The sequence below is a fragment of the Emys orbicularis genome, chromosome 4 (assembly GCF_028017835.1).
Source record: "Emys orbicularis isolate rEmyOrb1 chromosome 4, rEmyOrb1.hap1, whole genome shotgun sequence".
NCBI classification, from domain to species: Eukaryota; Metazoa; Chordata; order Testudines; family Emydidae; genus Emys; species Emys orbicularis.
Window position 1 is genome coordinate 1041662 of NC_088686.1, and position 18719 is coordinate 1060380.

An 18719-nucleotide genomic window follows, 5' to 3' on the forward strand; every position below is an offset into this window, starting at 1 on the left:
TCATGAATATGTCGAACCACAAAAAGGGAATTTCACTCACAGATTAAGCCCCGTGGAGCCCTGTGTGTTTTGTTTACAAGGGGTAAAGCAATCACTGTGGATATTTCTATATCAGAGCTATAACAACACACTTCAAAGTCTCCCGGCAGGCAGCATGGGAGACGAGAAAGCACACAAGTGTCTCCTCCTCTCACAGGCCAGACTTGTAAATACACTAGAGAATAAAACAGCAAATAAACAAAAGTATCAAAAAGTCGTACCAAGAGGGTCCCATTAATTCAAACTTCTCTGCTCCCTGAAAGTCACATTGGCTCACTCCATGGTCAGAGAACGTTACATTCCCCCTCTGTGCACAGAATCCAAGGGGGGAAACTCCTGAGGAGTGGGGACCATATGATAGATGTACAAATCCCAAGCATTAAGAATACAAATATCTTAGCAGGGTTATACTGCTGGCCTCCTGCTCAGGAACAGGATATCAAGTGCGCAATGCTGAGGGAGATCAAAAAAACAACTAAGTCTAAAAATCAGGAGTAATGGGAACCCTCCAGATTGCCTGAATGTAAACTGGCCCCATGTCACAACAGGACTAAATGTAAAGGAGCAACTTCTCAGCATGGGAAATGATGGTTCTTTGAAGCACACAGGAAAGAGGAGGCCATCCTCAGACTTAGCCCTTTGCAGCTGAGCCACTAAGTAACAGTGACCACATCCCGGTGAGTAGGAAGGTAACAAGCACTCTAGGCCGACAGCACACGCCAGAAAGGAAGGGGTTTGTTTAAAGAGGAAGCTGGTGAACCTGGCCCTAAAGTGTGAAGCAAAGACATGAAAAGCCTGAGACTCCACATGGCGAGTGGTTAAGTGACTGACCGAGTCCCAGATGGAAGACAGAAAATAAATGAAACCCCATCTATGGGTAGCTGGCAAGGTGCAGAGGGCTGTGTGAGACAGACAGGTGACCGTATGAAAATGGAAATCAAACCCAAGTGAAGCCAATCGATTCAGAGATTCCAAGGCCAGAAAGGATGACTGTGATGATCTAGTCTGACCTCCTGCAGAGCACAGGGCCCAGGACTCCCGGAAATAATCCCTGGTTCAACCCGAGCAGATCTTTGAGACTGGATAAGAGACAGAACAAAGAATGGGGGTGAGCAATCAGTTCATTGTGGCCAATGGATAATGGCCAATGGAGCCCCGACTGACATGGGGGCGGAGGTTGTTTGTTAATGACCTGGAGAAGGGGGGTTTAGAAGTTTACTGATGGCAAACTGCTCGCAATAAGAAATTCACACGTCTAAATATGTTGGTCCTGATTCAACCACCCTTACTCATGGCAAGTGGTGCCTTGCTCTGGGAGTGGTCCTGCTGATTGCTGTTGGACAGATCCATGCATATTACTTTTAGAAAACTATGGCACAAGAAGACAAAGCAGGGTCATAGCTGACCTCCCATCTCATTGCATTGCACCAGCCAGGCAGAGGGGTTAGGGTTATATGAATTCATATTCAGGGTGAACGATGAAAGCGTTAGTACAGAGCCACTTGGCTACTCTTCTCGGCAAAGGCTCCCTGTTCCCCACCTGGTTCTGTGATGGCTTTAGGTCCAGCCTAATAGAGAGCAGCCCCCAGACAGCGCTGATGTATGCGTGCAATAACAGCCCTGAAGGGGCCTCCACCAGCTGAGAGCAGGCAGAGATGCTCTGGCCTCGCTTTTTTGCACCCTGCCATGCCTCCTCCACGGGATACGAGTTAGAGAGAAGCCAGATAAATGGTAACCCTCTTCCCTGCAGGGTCAGCCCAGCCACAGCCTGGGTGTTAGCCTTTAACCCTCCTTCTGTCCACACAGGGAAACATCTAACCCAGGCTTCAGGGGGCCCCAAGCCCACGCTGGCAGGCACAGCCGAGGGTACAGGTTTGAGCTCAGCTTTGGCTTCAGCCCAGGGTGGCAATCTGACTGCACTGCAATGAGACCACAGGCTAATCAAACCCAGCTGCAGCTGCTCCTCCCATGCTACCCCCAGTTCCACCTCGGCTCCACTTTCTTGTCTAACTCCTCCCTTGAGGGACACAACCCCATGCTCAGGGCAACCGTACACCTCTGAGTGCCAGCAGCTGGGACTGAAACACAGGGCTGGATTACTCATAAGAATATAAGAACGGCCCTACTGGGTCAGACCAAAGGTCCATCTAGCCCAGTAGCCTGTCTTCCGACAGCAGCCAATGCCAGGTGCCCCAGAGGGAATGAACAGAACAGGTAATCAGCAAGTGATCCATCCCCTGTTGCCCTTTCCCAGCTTCTGGCAAACAGAGGCTAGGGACACCATCCCTGTCCATCCTGGCTAATAGCCATGGATGAACCTATCCTCCATGAATGTATCTAGTTCTTTCTTGAACCCTGTTATAGTCTTGGCCTTCACAACATCCTCTGGCAAGTAGCTTCACAGGTTGACTGTATGCTGTATAAAAAAAAATACTTCCTTTTGTTTCCTTTAAACCTGCTGCCTATTAATTTCATTTGGTGACCCCTAGTTCTTGTGTTATGAGAAGGAGTAAATAACACTTCCTTATTTACTTTCTCCACACCAGTCATGATTTTATAGACTTCTATCATATCCCCCTTTAGTCGTCTCTTTTCCAAGCTGAAAAGTCCCAGTCTTATTAATCTCTCCTCATATGGAAGCCATTCCATGCCCCTAATCATTTTTGTTGCCCTTTTCTGAACCTTTTCCAATTCCAATATATCTATTTTAACATGGGGCAACTACATCTGCACACAGTATTCAAGATGTAGGCACACCATGGATTTATATAGAGGCAATATGAAATTTTCTGTCTTATTATCTATCCCTTTCTTAATGATGCCCAACATTCTGTTCGCTTTTTTGACTGGCGCTGAACGTTGAGTGGATCTTTTCAGAGAACTATCCACAATGAGTCCAAGATCTCTTTCTGGAGTGGTAACAGCTAATTTAGACCCCATCATTTTATATGTATAGTTGGGATTATGTTTTCCAATGTAAATTACTTTGCATTTATCAACATTGAATTTCATCTGCCATTTTGTTTCCGAGTCACCCAGTTTTGTGAGATCATTTTGTAACTCTTCACCGTCTGCTTTGGATTTAACTATCTTAAGTAGTTTTGTATCATCTGCAAATTTTGCCACCTCACTGTTTACCCCTTTTTCCAGATCATTTATGAATATGCTAAATAGGATCCTGCTATCTACCTCTCTCCTGAAAACTGACCATTTATTCCTCTTCTTTGTTTCCTGTCTTTTAACCAGTTACTGACCCATGAGAGAACCTTCCCTCTTATCCCATGACAGCTTACTCTGCATAAGAGCCTTTGGTGAGGGACCTTGTCAAAAGCTTTCTGAAAATGTAAGTACTCCATAACTGCCATGTTCTATGCACTCTCCCTGAAGCCCTGGTACTGGCCACTGTCAGAGGCAGGACAGTGGGCAAAATGGACCATGGTGTGACCCAATATGGCTGTTCTTATGTTCTTCTTCTGCACAGCATTTAACCTTCTGTTTGCCTACTGCATTCCTGCTGCCCTTCCAGAGCATTTACAGAGATGCCATCTGATCCATCCTCCTCCTGTGCTGCCTGGGTGCCAGAAGCTGACTCCAGCCGTCGGGGAAAGCTGTGGGGTGATGTCACTAATACCCAGAACAGCACTTCCACACAGGCGCCCAGAGAGTTCTCTCGCCACACACTGTGCATTCATTCATAAAGTGGCCCAGTTTATTGCACCGCTAAGAGCCATGGGATACTCTGATAGACATCCATCCCAGCACAGGGGTTAGAACAGCACCATTGCGACACTGCCACATGGGTCTGGCACTGGTAGCTGTCTGTAATGGGGATGCTCCACCTGTGCTGGCCTAGCCTGGGCTAACTCTGTGTGAAGACATACCCGTCATGTCTCTGTAATGGCGTGGCTGGAGAAGTGCTCCCTTGTGGACCTTCTCGGTGTCCTCATGCAGCTGTGGGTTTCCGCAGGGGGCAGACGGGGAGGAAGTTTCTATCCCCGGTGCCCACTGGGTGCACCTATATCTTAACACATCAGGGGGGCTGCAGGGGCTTAGTCCCAAAATGTTCCCAAGCAAAAAATACAGTCAACTCACTATTAGTTCATCCTCCGTCTCCCTTAGTTGAGCGTCACTCTCTCCTGGTGGCTGTGTGCTTCTCCCCCAGTGACGGTCCACAAGGTCCACAAGGGAGCACTTCTCCAGCCACGCCATTGCAGAGACACAACGGGTATGTCTTCACCTGCTATCAGGCCTGTCTCTCCACCAGCAAATCTCTCTTCATGCAGAGAGGCAGAGCGCCGTCCTGCTGCCTCACCAGCCAGCCCGCAACTGAGCCACGCCCTCTCCTTTTATTCCCCCTCCAGGCATGGCATTGGCTGCAGGTATAACAGGGCAGAGCTAGCTGGGCCCACAGGCTCTCATGAACCCTTTCTCTGCTGGCCTGGGGCCTCTCTGCTCCATCACAGTCTCCAAGAGCTGGGAACACTCCCGCACCAAGCTGCAGCAAAGGGCCCTGCGAGTCCGGATCCACTTGGCAGTTACTGCGCCGGTATGGACAGAAGGGATTTCTTCCCACGATTCACATTTCAGGACTGAAGCGGGAACATTGAGTTGGGGTCACTGTGTTGGATGGCAGACACACTCAAGGAGATGTGCGTGGGAGCTTCTCTTCTACCTGCAAGATACAAGAGCCGACTCCGCACAGTAACATGCAATGCGCAGATTAATAAACCTGGCAACAATGTCTGTTTTGATTAGCACCTGCAGCCGGACAGAGCGATGTCGCTCCAGCAATGACTGGCACAGGTACCAGAGCACTAGTCTGGAGAAGATCCATCACTTCCCGCGCTCCAAACCTGACAGGCTGCTCAGACATTAATTAGAACCGGCATCCCAGGAACTCCCAGGTGCAAGTTTGCCTTGGCATATTGAAAATGTGCCAAAAACAATCATCGCATCACCATTTATGATGCTCAGGGCATCTGCAATATAAAAAATGCCTCTAGAATTGCAGAGTTGAAAATAATTCAATAAGACAGATGACAAAACCCACTACAAACTCATGCTGGTCTCTTAAATGTATGTCCAGCATGCCATGTCTTTTGTGGCTAGTCTGGACACTGGATCATCAGGTATGCCCTTGGACAGCTGTACTTCCCTTTGCCTTTAGCCAAACATGCTAACAGTGGCTCTGCATGGAGATGGGCAAGTATCTGCTGAGCCCGCTTGGTAGTATAGTGCATCTCCATACGTAGGCAATAAGGGATTTTTTTAGGACCCCAAATATAATTGTGATCAGTGCACAAGAGAAGTATGTTCATGGACAGAAATTGCTTCCAATAACCTCTCAAGGGCCTGGTCCACACTAACCCCGCACTTCGAACTAACATACGCAACTTCAGCTACGTGAATAACATAGTTGAAGTCGAAGTACCTTAGTTCGAACTTACCGCGGGTCCAGACGCGGCATGCAGGATCCCCTGTCGACTCTGCGTACTCCTCTCGCGGAGTAGGAGTACCGGCGTCTACGGCAAGCACTTCCGGGATCGATTTATCGCGTCTAGACAAGACACGATAAATCGATCCCAGAAGATCGATTGCTTACCGCCGGACCCGGAGGTAAGTATAGACGTACCCAAGGTCCCTTCCAGTTCTACAATTCTATGATTCTATGATTTACATTAGTTTAAACCTGAAGGTGACCTGTGCCCCATGCTGCAGAGGAAGGTGAAAACCCCCAGGGTCTCTGTCAATCTGACCTGGGGGGAAATTCCGTCCAGACCCCAAATAGGGTGTTCATTTGCACCCTGAGGGTGTCAGCAAGACCCACCAGCCAGACACTTGGGAAAGAAGTCACTGTAGTAATTCAGAGCCCTCCCCATCTAGTGTCCCATCACTGGCCATTGGGGATATTTACTACTAGCAGTCACAGATCAGTTACATGCCATTGTAGGCAGCCTCATCATGCCATCTGTGATAGACCCAGACCAGTTGGGAACAGCAGAGTAGCAGAAGGGAGATATACTGGCCACTGGATAAGTAGTTTTCTGTTCCCTGAGTGACCAGAGCAGGGGCTGCTCCAGGCTAATAGACCACCTGACTCCAATTAAACTGCTAAGAGTCAGGTGAGGCAGTTAAGCACCTGACTCTAATTAAGGCCCCTCTGATGCTATAAAAGGGCTCACTCCAGTCAAGCCGGGGGGGCGGGCAGGGAGCCAGAGGAGAGGAAGTGTGTGTGTGAGGAACTGGGAGCAAGAGGTGTGCAAGAAGCCGAGAGTGAGTAGGCGTACTGCTGGAGGACGGAGAAGTACAAGTGTTATCAGACATCAGGAGGAAGGTCCGGTGGTGAGGACAGAGAAGGTGTTGGGAGGAGGCCATGGGGAAGTAGCCCAGGGAGTTGTAGGTGTCGTGCAACTGTACCAGGAGGCACTCTAAACAGCTGCAGTCCACAGGGCCCTGGGCTGGAACCCGGAGTAGAGGGCGGGCCCGGGTTCCCCCCATATCTCCCAACTCCTGATCAAACACAGGAGGAATTGACCTGGACTATAGCTTCTACCAGAGGGGAAGGTCTCTGGACTGTTTCCTGACCCATCGGGTGAATCTGTGAAGGGAGCAAATCCGCCAATAAGCACAGGACCCACCAAGGTAGAGGAGGAACTTTGTCACACATCCCTTCCATAAACATGTCAAGCTCAGTCTTGAAGCCAGTTAGGTGTTTTGCCCCCACTGCTCCCCTTGGAAGGCTGTTCCAGAACTTCACTCCTCTGATGCTTTAGAAACCTTTGCCTAATTTTAAGCCTAAACTTGTTGATGGGCAGTTTATATCCATTTGTTCTTGTGTCCACATTGGTGCTTAACCTAAAAACTCCTCTCCCTCCCTGGTGTTTATCTCTTTGATGAATTGATAGCGAGCAATCATATCTCCCCTCAGCCATTGTTTGATTACACTAAACAAGCCAAGCTCTTTGAGTCTCCTCTCATAGGGTAGATTTTCCATTCCTCTGGTCATTCTAGTAGCCCCTCTCTGCACCTGTTCCAGTTTGAATTCATCAGTTTTAAACATGGGAGACCAGAACTGCACACAGTATTGCACAGTATTCCAGATGCTAATTCCCATGGGTCGGGTGTATGTACTGGCCATAACTGCCTGGAGATGGGACAGATTTCCGTGTCTGACAGAGCACTCTGGTGGATGCTGCCAGAGCCCAGAGCGGTGTTTGTAACTTTAGTCGTGGATCGGACAGCCAGGACGGAGCAATATGCTCACCAAGGAACAGCACTGGGCAGACACTCTCCCACAGGGGTTCCTGCCTCCAGCCCGGAACTCCTGGGTGACCAGAGAGACCCTGTTAGAAAGACATGTCTGTTTCTACCAGAGGTGCTGCGGACAGACACCAACAGTGGTGCTGGAACACTTTTTATAGTGGAGGTGCTGAAAGCCAGCGAAACTGTACAGCAGTGGTCCCCAAAATTTTTACCTTGCAGCCCCCCCTTACCCTTGTCCAGGCCCCTCCCTCTGCCCCCTAAAGCTGGGGCTGGGAGCAGGGCAGAGGGATGCAGACAAGGGTAAGGGGGCAGAGGCTGGGGTAACAACTAGTGGTGGACGTTGAGCTCCGGGCATGGGGCTGGCAGCTGGGACCCCGGGTGTGGAGCCAGGAGCAGAGCCCCCCCCATATAACCTGCAGCACCCCCTGAACCTCTAGTTCCCGCGCCTCTGGACACCAACCACATTTCAGAAAGAAGGAAAGAGTCCAGTCCTGTCCCTAATGAGACAGCATAGAATTATAGAATCAGAGAATCATAGGACTGGAAGGGACCTTGAGAGGTCATCTAGTCCAGTCCCCTGCACTCATGGCAGGACTAAGTATTATCTAGACCATTCCTGACAGGTTTTTTTCTTAAAAATCCCCAATGATGGAGATTCCACCACTTCCCGAGGCAATTTATTCCAGTGCTTAACCACTCTGACAGTTAGGAAGATTTTCCTCATGTCCAACCTAAACCTCCCTGGCTGTAATTTAAGCCCATTGCTTCTTGTCCTATCGTCAGTGGTTAAAGAACAATTCTTCTCCCTTCTCCTTGTAGCAATCTTTTTACGTAATTGAAAATTGTTATCATGTCCTTCCTCAGTCTTCTCTTTTCCACACTAAACAAACCCAATATTTTCCATCTTCCCTCACAGGTCATGTTTTCTAGACCTTTAATCATTTTTGTTGCTCTTCTCTGGATTCTCTCCAGTTTGCCCACATCTTTCCTGAAATGTGGTGCCCAGAACTGGACACAATACTCCAGTTGAGGCCTAATCAGCGCGGAGTAGAGCAGAAGAATTACTTCTCGTGTCTTGCTTACAACACTCCTTCTAATACATCCCAGAATGATGTTCACTTTTTTGCCACAGTGTTACACTGTTGTCTCATATTTAGCTTGTGGTCCACTATGACCCCCAGATCCCTTTCCGCAGGACTCCTTCCTAGGCAGTCATTTCCCATTTTGTATGTGTGCAACTGATTGTTCCTTCCTCAGTGGAGTACTGTGCATTGAGCCCATATCAGCACTCGCTGCACAGAGGCAATGGATGCTCTGGGGGGCTCATGTGTGGAGCAGGACTTGTACTTCCAGGAACAATGTGCAGGCTCTAGGGGAAGGCGCAGAAGGCTACGAGTCAGCACGTGCTGTTACCTCCAGCAGGTATGCCATGTGGTTCTGGCTGGGTCACTTCACCTCTGTACAGTGGGGATTTCTCAGATTCCCCACCTCTGTGGTAAGGGGTGATGTTTCGGGGATCACCTAGTCCACTAAGGGGTTCTGTCACTAGCTGCCCTGTAAACTGGGGTCCCTTAAAGCTGTGCTGCTGTGGCTCAGAACCCTGACTCCAGGAGCCAGCCCACGAGCATAAAGGTCTCTGCCTGGCTTCCCAGGCTAGTTACTCCTTGCAGGGTGACCTCAACAGCCCTCCAGTCCCGAGTCTCCCCAGATCCACTCACCCTGAGTTCTTAAACTACCAGACACTTGGACTTTCCCTTCTGGTTCTTCACCCTGATGGTGTGAAACCAGCCCCACAGACACCAGCTTGTTTTGCCAAACACATCCCACACAATTTGTACACCAAATCTTTGTCTTGGTAAAAATGCGCAACATGTTTATTTAATGGAAAAAACACAGATTCAAAGATGGAAAACTGAGAGATGGGGTATTCTCCCCACACTACGCTAAGGAGGGCTAATGAGGCCGAGAAGGGGCCAATGAATCGGGTAGGCCACACCTGAGGGGAGTTAGGTGCCCTACCTGACCCCAGACTGATGATGGAGCCCAGCTGAGCAGGAACAGGCAGAGTTAGAACAGGCGGGGCTAACTCATGAAGGATGGATTTGAAAAGCCAAAACATAAGTGACCAGAAGAGCTAGCGACCAGGAGCGGCAAACAGGAGTTTGGTGAGGGAGTGTGAGAGCCAGATACACCTAATAAACATTCTCTAAACTTTGGCCAGTAACCCCCCCCCCCCCCCGACCCCAGTCTATTGCACTGAAGGCAGCATGTGTGAATAGCTGCATCATGAGCAGGTGGCGTATGTGTGCATTTGGTGCAAGGAGCTCCTGGCCCTCAGAGACCACGTAGGAGGTCGGCAGCAGAAAGGGGCTGCAGTGAGGGAGACTGCAGCCACTCTCTGAGCACTAGAGAGGGAAAGGAGGAAACCAAGGGGGAGAGTAGAAGCTCTGGGGATCCAGGCCCTGGAGGAAGGGTTTACCCAGAAGGGTCGAATGGAAGCCTGACAGAGGTGGAGCAGAACAAATCTCATTCTAACAGGGGTGGCACCCACCTCTCATGAGCGCCCCCTTTTCTTTGGCCGATATAGCTGCAGTCACTGTCTTTTTTCGGGGTGGCACCTGTCTCTTGTGGGCAGCCCCCTTTGGTTGGTTAGGTGTAAGCAATAGGCCATAGAACTTCACTGAGTTAATTCCTGTTTGGAACATCCAATCTGGATTTAAAAATAGCCAGTGATGGAGAATCCACCACAATCCTTGGTAAATGGTTCCAATTGTTAGTTACCCTCACTATTAAATATTTGTATCTTATTTCACATCTGAATTTGTCTAGCTTCAACTTCCAACCATTGGAGCTTGTTATACCTTTATCTGTTGGAGAGACCATTATTAAATTTATGTTCCCCAGGTAAGTATTTATAGACTAATCAAGTCACCTCTTAACCTTCTCTTTGTTGAGCTAAGGAGATTAAGCTCCTTGAGTCTATCACTAGAAGGCAGGTTTTCCAATCATTTCATCATTCCCATGGCTCTTCTCTGAACCCTCTCCAATTTATCAACATCCTTCTTGAGTTGTGGGCACCAGAACTCGATACAGTATGCCAACAGTAGTCGCACCAGTGCCAAATGCAGAGGTAAAATAACAGCTCTACTCCAACTTGATATTATCCTGTTCCTCAATATATGTTTCACTCTATATGCATCCGAAGAAGTGGGTTGTAGCCCACGAAAGCTTATGCTCTAATAAATTTGTTAGTCTCTAAGGTGCCACAAGTACTCCTGTTATTTATCCTGTTAGTGCATCCCAGGATCACATTAGCCCTTTTGGCCACATACTGGGAGCTCATGTTCAGCTGATTATCCATGATGACCCCAAATCTTTTTCAGAGTCACGGCTTCCCAGGATAGAGTCACCCATCATGTAAGTATGGCCTGCGCTCTTTGCTCCAAGATTTATTCATTTATATTTGGCCATACTAAAATTCATATTGCTTGCTTGCACCCAGTTTACCAAGCAATCAAAATCACACTCTATTAGCGATGTGTCCTCTTTGTTATTTTTCACATCCCCGAACCTTGTGTCATCTTCAAACTTTATCAGTGATAATTTTGTTTTCTTCCAGGTCACTGATAAAAACATTAAACAGTGTAGGGCCAAGAACTGATACCCAGGACACCATTCAAAGCACACCCATTCAATGATGATTCCCCATTCACAATTACATTTTGAGACCTATCTCTTAGCAAGCTTTTAATCCATTTAATATGTGCCATATTGATTGTTTATCATTCTAGTTTTTTAATCAGTGTGGTGAAATAGCAAGTCTTTAAAAAGTCTAAATAAGTGCATGCACTTGCATCTGAAGAAGTGAGGTTCTTACCCACGAAAGCTTATGCTCCCAATACTTCTGTTAGTCTCAAAGGTGCCACAGGACCCTCTGTTGCTTAGTTCCTGGAGTGAGCTTTCCTGGGCTGCAAAGCTCCGGGGGGCTGTGTGCCACCTTAGGGAACACTCGCCCAGGTTAGAAACCAAGAGCCTGGTTCTCCCCCAGTCCTGCTCAGGTAACTGAGGAGTAGCTCCATGGAGACCAGCTACTTGAGAACTAGAGGCAGGAAGGAGTCCCACTCCCAAGTCCTTCCAGAGCAATAGTCTGTCTCATTTCTGCAAGTGCCCTTGAGAGTCCCAGCCTAGTAAAAATAAATTACATCATAAATAAGTAATGCCTGCAGCCAGAATTCATTCTCCTGTGTAAACATGACTGGTTCCTCACTTCCTAGTGTCAGGGTGCTGAATTAGTTTGGAATGCCAACCACCTCATGCTGCACACACTAGGAACAGAGGAAGCATGGTTTGTTAATGAGTGCTGGGGAAGTACAGGTTTGCTGGTTTACTTTAATGATGAGCCATAAGCCTACGGAAGTATGGAAATGTAGTAATATCTTTTCATAGATTCATAGATTCATAGATTCTAGGACTGGAAGGGACCTCGAGAGGTCATCGAGTCCAGTCCCCTGCCCGCATGGCAGGACCAAATACTGTCTAGACCATCCCTGATAGACATTTATCTAACCTACTCTTAAATATCTCCAGAGATGGAGATTCCACAACCTCCCTAGGCAATTTATTCCAGTGTTTAACCACCCTGACAGTTAGGAACTTTTTCCTAATGTCCAACCTAGACCTCCCTTGCTGCAGTTTAAGCCCATTGCTTCTTGTTCTATCCTTAGAGGCTAAGGTGAACAAGTTTTCTCCCTCCTCCTTATGACACCCTTTTAGATACCTGAAAACTGCTATCATGTCCCCTCTCAGTCTTCTCTTTTCAGCTTCTGCTCATTTGTACTTACACTGCAGGTGCTGTAGCCGATAGGTTTGTACTTTCAATAAAATAATCTATAAACTTAGAAACAAAACCCTTGTGTTACTAGGGTCCTTTGATCCCTAATCCCCTTAGGATCCTTTGACAAGGGGGCGGGGCTAACTCATGAAGGATGGATTTGAAAAGCCAAAACATAAGTGACCAGAAGAGCTAGCGACCAGGAGCGGCAAACAGGAGTTTGGTGAGGGAGTGTGAGAGCCAGATACACCTAATAAACATTCTCTAAACTTTGGCCAGTAACCCCCCCCCCCCCCCGACCCCAGTCTATTGCACTGAAGGCAGCATGTGTGAATAGCTGCATCATGAGCAGGTGGCGTATGTGTGCATTTGGTGCAAGGAGCTCCTGGCCCTCAGAGACCACGTACAGGCTTTGGAGACGAGAGTGGCTGAGCTGGAGGAGACAGAGAGGCACATAGATGAGACTTTCCAGGACACAGTAGAACGTCCCACCCCCGGTCTGACAGCCTCTGTGCTGTTGAGGAGGATGAAAGTCTCAGGGAAGAAGAACATCCAACTGGAGCAGAGGGAAATGATCCCATAGTTGGGACCCTCCTTCCAGATGATGTGGTATCCTCTCACACTGAGGATACTTATCCAGGGGAGGGAACCCCAGTTATTAGGAAGAGACAGGTAATATTTATAGGGGATTCAATCATTAGAAACATAGAGAGCTGGATTTGCGATGACCGGGAGAACTGCATGGTGACTTGCCTGCCTGGTACGAAGGTTGCGGATCTCTCGAGACATCTAGACAGACTTATGTGTAGTGCTGGGGAGGAGCCGGTGGTCGTGGTACATGTAGGTACCAATGACATAGGGAAGAATAGGAGAGAGGCCCTGGAGGCTAAATTTAGGTAAGAGATTGAAGTCCAGGACCTCTATGGTAGCATTCTCTGAAATGTTTCCAGTTCCATGAGCAGGGCCAGTTAGACAGGCAGAACTGCAGGGTCTCAATGTGTGGATGAGACGATTGTGTTGGGAGGAGGGGTTTAGATTTATTAGGAACTGGGGAACCTGTTGAGAAAAGGGGAGCCTATACAGGAGGGATGGGCTCCACCTAAACCAAAATGGAAGCAGATTGCTGGCACTTACAATTAAAAAGGTCGTAGAGCAGTTTTTAAATTAAGGGCTGGGGGAAAGCCGACAGGTGCGGAGGAGGACATGGTTCAGATAGAGACATCCCTTAGGAGAGGATCTATTAAAGGGAATTCTCTATATCGTAGCTAAGAGGACAGGATATAAGTTGATAAAGTGCAAGTAGGAACTGAAGCGAAACAGTCAAACAAAAGAGTCCCATTCAATTACATCACATGAAGGCACACAACTAAATATTGACACATTTTGTAAGTATTTGTATACAAATGGTAGAAGTCTTTGACAAGGTTCCTCACCAAAGATTCATAACCAAAGTAAGCTATCATGGGATAAGAGGGAAGGTCCTCTCATGGATCAGTGACTAGTTAAAAGATGTGTGTGTCGGGGGCGGGGGGGGGGAGGGGGAGGATTGGAATAAATGGCCAGTTTATGGAATAAATGACCAGTGCTGTTCAACGTGTTCATAGATGATCTGGAAAAGGGGTAGTCAGTGAGGTGGCAAAGTTTGAAGACAATTCAAAATTACTCAAGTTAGTTAAGTCCTAAGCTGACTGCAAAGAGTTACAAAGGCATCTCACAAAACTGGGAGACTGGGCAACAAAATGGCTGATGAAATTCAATGTGATAAATGCAAAGCAATGTACACTGGGAAACATAATCCCAACTGTACATATAAAATGATGGGGTCTAAATTAGCTGTTACCTCCCAAGAAAGAGATCTTGCTGTCATCATGGATAGTTCTCTGAAAACATACACCCAATGTGCAGTGGCAGTCAAAAAAGCAAACAGAATATTAGGAACTGTTAGGAAGGGGCTAGATAATAAAACAGAAAATATAATCCCACTACATAAATCCATGGGCTGCCCACACCTTGAATACTGTGTGCAGTTTTGGTCACCCTATCTCAAAAAAGATATGTTAGAATTGGAAAAAATAAAGAGAAGGGCAACCAAAAGGACTAGGGGAATGGAACAGCTTCTATATAAGGAGAGATTAAAAAGACCGGACTCTTCAATTTAAAAAAGAGACGAATAAGGGGGAGAAAGCAAATAAGGAAGTTTTCTTTACTCCCTTCATATAACACAAGAACCAGGGGTCACCCAATGAAATTAATAGGCAGCATATTTAAAACAAACAAAAGGAAGTACTTCTGCACACAACACACAGTCAACCTGTGGAACTCATTGCCAGGGGATGTCATGAAGGCCAAAAGTATAACTGGGTTCAAAAAAAGTTAGGTGAGTTCATGGAGGATAGGTCCATCAGCAGCTGTTGGCTAAGATAGTCAGATATACAACCCCATGCTCTGGGAATCCCTAAGTATCTGACCTACAGAAGTTGGGATGACAGGGGATGGATCACTCGATAATTGCCTTGTTCTGTTCATTCCCTCTGAAGAATCTGGCATTGGCCACTGTTGGAAGACAGGATACTGGGCTAGATGGACCATTGGTCTGACCAGTGTGGCCATACTTATGTGTATGGCAATACAGTTTCTTCACAAGCTATTGTGACAGACCCAGACCAGTGGGGTACAGGAGTCTGGTAGAAGGCAAATATACTGGTCACTGGATGAGTAGTTTTCTGTTCCCTGAGTGACCAGAGAAGGGGCTGCACTAGAGTAATCAGGAACCTGCTAGAACCAGTTAAGGCAGGCAGGCTAATTAGGACACCTGGAGCCAATTAAGAAGAAGCTGCTAGAATCAATTAAGGCAGGCTAATCAGGGCACCTGGGTTTTAAAAAGGAGCTCACTTCAGTTTGTGGTGCGAGTGTGAGGAGCTGGGAGCAAGAGGCGCAAGGAGCTGAGAGTGAGTGCTGCTGGAGGACTGAGGAGCACAAGTGTTATCAGACACCAGGAGGAAGGTCCTGTGGTGAGAATAAGGAAGGTGTTTGGAGGAGGCCATGGGGAAGTAGCCCAGGGAGTTGTAGCTGTCATGCAGCTGTTACAGGAGGCACTATAGACAGCGGCAGTCCACAGGGCCCTGGGCTGGAACCCGGAGTAGAGGGCGGGCCCGGGATCCCCCCCAACCCTCCCAATTGACCTGGACTGTGGGTTCTTCCAGAGGGGAAGGTCTCTGGGCTGTTCCCCAACCCACATGGTGAATCTCTGAGGCAAGAAAATCCGCCAATAAGCGCAGGACCCACCAAGATAGAGGAGGAACTTTGTCACACTGGTGTCAGGGGTGGGATCTTGGGGTGCACAGCGCGGCGGAAGAAGGAGGGTGATTTAAAACAACAAAACAACAACAACAAAAAAGGGAGAGGGTTTATTTTTTTTTCACCACAATGGATGACGTAGTGCGGGCACTGATACAAGCTACAGCGGCCCAGGAGGAGGCTACCCGTGTCCAGGCAGCCGCCCAACAGGAGGCAGTGCGGCTGCAGCAAGAGACTAATCGCCTGCTGACGGACCAGGCTGCTCAAGACCGAGCTATGTTGCGGGAACTGGTAAACCAGGTAAAGTCCTTACAGAGCTGAATCGCGGCCATGATGGGACGCGGCTCATACGGGCCAGCCATTGGCTGCAGAAAATGACAGGGGAGGATGATGTAGAGGCATACCTTCTGGCCTTTGAGAGGACAGCCCTACGGGAGGCCTGGCCTCGAGATCAGTGGTCTGGCATCCTTGCCCCATTCCTGTGTGGGGAGGCCCAGAAGGCCTACCATGATCTGCCTGAAGAGGCTGCGGCAGACTACCCCTAGCTGAAAGCGCAGATCCTGGCCAGATCTGGGGTAACGACAGCAGTGCGGGCCCAGCAGTATCACGGTTGGAGGTACCAGGAAGACAAAACTCCGCGGTCCCAATTGTATGACCTCATCCATCTCACACGAAAGTGGCTGCAAACAGAGTCCCGGAGTCCGGAAGAGATACTAGCGGTTCTGGTCATCGACCGATACATGAGGGGACTACCGCCAGACCTTTGTGCCTGGGTAAGCCAGAACGAACCCTCCACCTATGACGAGGTTGTCGCCCTGGTAGAGAGGCGAAGGACAGCGAGGGAGCTGACCCGACCAGTTAAGGAAGAGGCACCCCGGGTTAAACTAGCAGCACCAAGCCCTAAAGTTCGGGTGACTGGGCCACCAGGAGGGCCCAGGTGGAAAAAGAGAGAGGCTGAAGGCCCATCAGAGGCCACAAAGAGTCGGAGCACTGAGAGAGAAGAGGATTGTGATGTTAGACTGCCCAAACCAAGAGACCGGGGAATGCCTAGGGCTCCATACAGATGTTATGCCTGCGGGGAGTGGGGACACATAGCTGCACAGTGTCCCGATGCTGAGGAGCCTATGCAGTGTAACCTGGGAAACTGGGCAGATCCATGCTCCCTAATCCACCTTGTGGGGGTCTCACTAACCCCACATATGTATACCAGACCAGTGAAACTAAATGGGGTAGGGACCACGGCACTGGTTGATTCGGGGAGTGTTATCACGCTTATCTCAGGGAAGCTCGTGAAGCGTAGTCAGCTGCTACAGGCTAAACGTACAGGGATAACATGTGTCCATGGGACAGTTAGTTACTACCCCACCATCCCAGTAAAAATCGAGATCCAAGGGAACACTACTGAGGTAGCAGCAGGTGTAGTCCCTAAACTCCCATACCCATGCTCATAGGGAGGGACTTCCCAGGGTTTGGAAACTTACTCCCAGTAGGGGGATTGGAGAAAGATGGGGCCCCTAAAATTGTTGAGGCATCCACAGCAGACTGTCAACCCCCTATCTTCTCTGAAATATCCCCAGATTTGTTCTCCACTCCCAGACAGGGTAGAAAGACAAAAAGGGAAAGAAGGGCAGCTAAGGCCTTGGGAACCCGAATACTGACCCAAAGCCAGAGGGTCGCTCTTGTAGGTAGGCGGACCCGCGCAGCTGAAAAGGAGGCCAGGCAGGAGGGAGAAGCACCTGAGTCTGACCCCCACCCTAATGCTTCTGAACCAGTAGAGGCAACAGAGACTGGGCCCCTAGATCTTGGGCAGATTAGCCCTGGGAGAGGAAATTTTGGACAGGACCAGGCAGAAGAGCCAAGGTATGACAACATTAGGAAGGAGGTGACTGAAATAGATGGGGTCCCCATGGAAGGGAAAACCCAGGGACCAGGACCCTACTTCATAATGAAGAAGGATCTCTTATACCGGGTTGCACCAGTACAGGGGCAGAAGGTACAGCAGATCCTAGTACCTCAAAAACACCAGAACACTGTATTGAGTCTTGCTCATAGTCATCTTTTTGGGGGGCATGTGGGGGTAGAGAAGACCCTGGCACGAGTCCTACGACGGTTCTTCTGGCCCGGGGTACATGAAGAAGTGCGGAGGTACTGTGCCTCCTGCCCGGAGTGTCAGCTGCATAATCCCCGTCCCCACTTGAGGGCACCTTTAGTACCCCTTCCCATCACAGAGGTCCCCTTCGAGTGAATAGCCATGAACCTAGTGGGACCCCTGGAGAAGACGGCTCGGGGCCACCAATATATACTTGTTGTTTTGGACTATGCTACTCGCTACCCAGAAGCCGGCCCCCTGCGGAACACGGCCTCTAAAACTATAGCCAAAGAGCTGGTGGGGATCTTTGCCCGAATGGGGCTACCGAAGGAGATATTAACCGACCAAGGAACCCCATTGATGTCGAAGCTAATGAAGGACCTCTGTACGCTGCTCCATATACATACCCTGAGAACTTCGGTCTACCATCCGCAGACTGATGGGTTGGTAGAAAGGTTTAACCGAACCCTCAAGGCTATGATAAGGAAGGTGGTAAGTCGGGACGGGAAGGATTGGGACACCCTACTACCCTACCTTATGTTCGCTATCCGGGAGGTACCTCAGGCCTCAACTGGGTTTTCCCCCTTCGAGTTATTACACGGGCGTCACCCACTAGATATCGCCAAAGAGATCTGGGAAGAGGAACCCAATGAGGGGAGAAATATAATAGAGCATGTAATGCAGATGCGAGACCGGATAGCCCGGGTTACCCCTATTGTACGGGAACATTTGGAGAAGGCACAAGAGGCCCAGCGAACCCATTACAATCGCCAGGCAAAAGTGCGACAGTTCCAACCAGGGGATCGGGTTATGGTGTTGGTACCCATGGCAGAAAGCAAGCTTCTGGCCCAATGGCAGGGGCCCTATGAGGTGGTTGAACCTGTGGGGGAAGTAACCTACAAGGTGCGGCAGCCAGGACGCAGAAAACAAGAACAGATTTATCACGTTAACCTTCTGAAACCCTGGCATGCACAAGAGGCATGCACAACGGTCCAAAAAGACCTAACCCAGGAAAACAAGCCTTCCAAACAGGTGAGAGTGTCTCCCGATTTAACACCAGACCAGAAGAATGAGGTGTCTGAGATGATCTTCCGGAACCAAGATGTGTTCTCGACAAAACCGGGTTGAACAACCGAGACATATCACCACATCGTCACGAACCCTGGGGCCAGAGTAACAGTGAGGCCCTATCAGGTGCAA